The sequence below is a fragment of the Egretta garzetta genome, unplaced genomic scaffold (genome assembly GCF_000687185.1).
Source record: "Egretta garzetta isolate BGI_Z169 unplaced genomic scaffold, ASM68718v1 scaffold223, whole genome shotgun sequence".
Taxonomy (NCBI): domain Eukaryota; kingdom Metazoa; phylum Chordata; class Aves; order Pelecaniformes; family Ardeidae; genus Egretta; species Egretta garzetta.
The window spans coordinates 137,001-141,858 of record NW_009259033.1 but is presented as its reverse complement, the minus strand read 5'-3'; positions in this window follow the sequence as shown (position 1 = coordinate 141,858).

Sequence of the window (4,858 nt, the reverse complement as noted above, 5' to 3'; positions counted from 1 at the left end):
CCCGCCCTGCAAACGCGGGGCTGCTCAGTGGCACGGCGGGGATGCCGTAAAAGCGCAACGCCGGGGGTGCCCACGTTCACGTGGAGACAAGGAGGGGGAAAGGGAAGAAATCCTAAAATGCTCTTTCACCACCTGGACCCGCAGGGGTGGAGAAGCCTCGCGGGGGGGGCCCCGCTTTTGGAGAGCACCGGGTGGCAGCTCCAGGTCCCCAACCTCGGGACAGGTACTGGCTTCAGCAATCACGTAACCCATCCCCACAGGCAGGAGCTTTCCATTTCTCCGCTCCACCTCCCGCATCAGGAGATGTTTTCCCGAGCGCACGGTCCCCGCGCAGGCTGGCCGACCCGGGGGAAGGGGGGTGCCCATCAAAACGCATTAGCGTCGCTGCCACCGTCCCCGGTGAGCCACTCTCCTCCAGTCCGGGGGCTATTAGACGAGGGATTTACAACCAGCTTTTGTCCTGGTTTCCCAGTGTACGTTTGCTAATGCTGCCTTTGTTTCCCATGCAAGGACTGGCGGGGCTCTTGCATTAGGGCTTTGCATCCCTTGCGGGCAGCTCCGGTGCTCCCTTCCCCGCTGCTTTCTCTCGGCCCTGGCAGAGCCATGCACACGTGGAGGTCTGACCGGGACGATGCTCTTGCACGGGAGTCAAAGCCAGAATCCACAGGGGGCAAAGGGGAGGGAGCGGGTCCTGGAGGGAAGTGTCCCCCAAGGACTTGGCTGGGAGTTGGGTTCAGACCTGGAGGAAGACATTTGCAACCTGGACTCCAGCTGAGTAGGGCTCTTTCCTCCTCTGCAAAAATTTTCAGTATTTAAAAAACCATAAAAATATTATATTAATTTAGGTGAGGAGAAGGCTCTTCACCATTTTATGCTCATTTTAAACAACCACCAGCCTGTCCTGGAGCTCACCCCGGTGGCAGATGCCTCCTGCCCAGCCCGGGTGGGTGTCCCCGTGCCCGTGGGGCGGCTCTCACCCTGGCTGCCTCTCCATGGGGAGAGGGGAAAGAAATGGGGGGTACCTCTGTCTTCTGAATCACAAACCTCCAAACATCTATTTCTTCAGGGGCACATGCTAATGGCAATTAGTACCAGCAATTAAGTGGGGATGCCTGGCGTACCTGTGATGGCGTGGTGGGAGAACGCCTCGACGTAGATGAGATAGTTATGTGGGCAGTGCTTCTTCAGCCATTTGCACACATCCTGCTGGGTCCAGAGCACCACCGGCTTGGCCAGGCTGCCCAGCGTGGGGCTAGTGTGGTAGATGCCATAGTGGTCGCAGGCACGGCCCTGTGGGGAGCGGGAGGGGAGTGGATTTAGCAGGATTTGGCCCCATGGGGAGGAAAGTGCCTTGGCTGGGAGCTCAGCCCACGAGGATGGGGGAGATGCTGGCCGGCGGCACAGGACTGCAGCGATGCCAGCAGGCTTTGGCTTTGCACCCTCTGGAGTCTCTGGGGTCACCCCGAAATAGCAGCATCAGAGGAGCCGGTGGGGGAAGCGGGGGGAGTGGGGATGGGAGGCCAAGGTGGGGGTCCTGCCTGCAGCAGGAGGGCTGGGGAGCTCCCGGATGTGGGTCTATGAAGGCAGGACCCCCACCCCAATCCCCTTCCCCTATACATCTCCCAGCCTCAGGGCTCAGAAGATGTCCCAGGGGTCCCCAGGGCCCCCCTTGCCAGGCAGAGAAAGGTGCTTGCTGGCAGCTCGCAGTAGGGATGGAGTCAGCGAGGTCCCGGGGGCAGCAGGTACCAGTGCAAAGCCATCCCCACCAGAAATCAGTACTGGTGCAAAGCCATCCCCACCAGCAGTCCCCAGCGAAGCAGCCAGCAGCCAGCTGGTGCTCTGGAGCAGGAGGGACTTTCCCTGCTTTTCCTGCTCAGCCTCCTTCAACCCCGGGCTGACCAGCCACGACAAGGTCCTGGAGTCTTGTGGGTGTCTAAAACCACTTCTGAACCCCACAGCTCTTCCTTGGGGGGCTTCCATGCCCGGAGGTAAACCAGAGTCACAGTCCTCAGCACCCTGATGTGCCCTCTGGCCACCTTCCACCTCCCGGAGACCTCTGCCACGCACCCTCGCCCCTTGCCTGGACTGCCCTGGCCCCCAGCACAGGCTGCTCCCCCTGGCACCCACTGCCCGCCCAGCCCCGGTGCCTGGCAGGCGCCTGCCTGGTGGCAGGAGGGGACCAGGACCCGCAGAGCAGAGGGGATGGAAGGGGAGAAGTGGTGCCCATGGGGAGACAGGGCTTGTCTGCCAGCATCCCTCCCTCCCTCCGGCTGCCTGCTGGAGCAGTGGTCTCACCCCGAGCTGCCCGGTAGCTCCGTTTCCTCGCCCACATCACCGCGACGTGTGAGGTCTTTGCAGCCTGGGTTTATCTCGGTACGGAGCAAAGCTGTAACAGTGCAGGGGGACGATCCTGCTTCTCCCTGGGGGGAATCCTCAAGGCTGGCTGGGAAACAGGGCTGGGGGATGCAGAAAGCCACCCTTGCCTGGTTTTAGCACCCAGGGGGGATTGGTGAGCTCTCTGCTGCCGGCGATGCCAAGACTTCACCCTCGAGCAGCACCAGCAAACGTCGCTCCTCCAAAGCAACTCCCCATGCCCAAGCTGCCGGGACTGTCCCGGGCTGGCCTGCAGGCGGGTGGGGATGGCAAAAGGGTCCCCACTGCTCACAACAGGAGGGGACCGGGTTGCCAGGGTCCCTGCTGGCACGGTCGTCCCCCCTATCCAGGACAGGGCAGGGGCAGGGCAGAAGCAGCAGCCGATGTGGGAACATAGCGGCATGGGAAAGGTCGGCAGCGGGTATGCCAATGTCAACCTCCATGTATGAATAATGGCTAATTAGGCATGCCTAATAGAGGAGTGGAGATAATTAGTGTGACAGGGACTCCAGACATCCCGTGGTTACTGAAACTCATGGCATGTCCCTGAGAGATGCCAGAGAGGAGGCGGTGGGGGGCAGCAGGGTCCGGCACGTCTGCCCTGGCCCCATGCTGGGCACTGCTCACCCCGCAGAGCCTGGCCAGCCTGGTGGGAGCTGCAAGCCCAAATGCTGGGCTTGGAAAGGGACTTTGTGGTCCTGGGGCCGTTCGAGCAAGAGGGAAGAAGGCAAAGTTGGGAGGCTGTAAATTAATAACCAAGGAGTCCATCTCCAAAGCCGATGGAAGATGTGATAGGAGGCGATGCACACAAATTGGTACCCCAACCAAACTGAACCCTACCTTTGGGGGGACCCCCGGTAGCTGCCTGCTGCCCCCCCAGACACATCCTGGGAGCTGCCTGCCCGCAGGAGCAGCTCCAGCCTGCGCCGGCCGCTCAGCTCCTTCACACTCGGCTGAGCGCGCCGGAGAGCGTGCCGTGGGGAGGAGGCGGTGATTTGCTCTGGATTCACTAACGAGCAATGATGAGAAGCGGAGACGCTGGGGGAAATAACGTCCAGCTTCCCGCCAGCTTCCCGCAGCTATTATCTCCCTAACCCTCCAAGGGACGGGGGAAGAGGTGACAAAGAACCCGCAGTTTCCCTGGGCACGCTGATGTCTGCAAGCATTTCACCCATCAGACACAGCCCCGCACCGGGGACCCATCTCAGCATCCCTAATCCCTGCGCTGCCGGCTCGGGGTGCATCATCCCCCCGCGGTGGGCGAAGCCCCCCCAGCAGGTCCCCAAGCGAGCCCCGGCGCTCCCTGGGTGGGAAGGGGAGGTGTAACGGGTCAGCAGCTCGTTTTCCAGCCCGTTGAGCTGGGCTGTCCCTCCGATAAACTCTCAGCCGTGAATATTGAGCGCCGGTGGTGAGGAGAGCAGGCGGGAGGCTCGGAGGCTGCTCCCGCAGGGAGGCAGGGGGTGGCTGGGGGGGAGCTGGGTGGTGGGAGCCGTCCCCTGGGAGCTGCAAGGGGCAACACGTCACCTCCCTTCTCTTGGGGAATTTTTCCTTGCTTAGGGTAAAATTAAAGCCTTTCTCCTCGCCAAATCGCTCTGGGAGGCACGTAGAGGCAGAGGAGGGAGAGCCGTGACGAGCGCCTGGAGGATGGCTGGCGTGTCCCGTCCCCGCAGCACTGTCCCCACGCTTTTCGCAGAGGTGCGAGAGGAGAGGGGCCAGCGGGGTGCCTGGAGGGGTGGGTGATGGGGACGGGAGGCACAGCGCTGCCAGGACCAGGGACCCGAGGGGCTGCCGCTCCTGCGAGCATCGCAGCGTGACGGTGGGACTGTACCCGTCCCTGGGGGGACCCTGCCCCCCTCCCACACCAAACCAGCCAGGCCCTCAAGATGGGAAACCATCTCCATGTCAGAGGCTGGAAGCCAGGCAGTTCCATTTTCCCCCGGATTCTTTCCAGCAGTCACCGGCTGGACATGCTGCCTCCGAACACGGCTCCCAGGGCGTTACGACGGGGTTAGGAAGCACCAGGAGCCGCTCACCGGGAAGATGCTCCTTCCCACGGCCCTGCAGAAGCAGGGCAGCGGGCAAACGGCTGGAAACCTTCAGCTCACAGCCTCATTAAAGCAATAAAGTTCAGAATTTTAGGAGGTCAATGGTCCAAACCTGGCTAAGAGACATACCCAAGCGCTCAGGGATTTTAAGGCATTATAAAGAACCTGGTTCTGGCACATTTACTGTAAAATTGTTTTAAGTCCCAGCCCCAGATGTGGAGGGGGGGGTGACGCACAGAGCTCACCCCAGCACAGCTCCCAGCCTGGTGATAATAATTAAATTATTATATTTCTGGATATTACTATAATTAAATACCCAATAATCATGAGAGCTTTCAGCAAAACGCGATCTGAAGGCCTGATCCTGCGGAGAAAGAGGAGACGCTGCTGCGGGGAATCGATGGGAGGGGGGGGGACACGAGGATCCGCGCCCCCCTGGG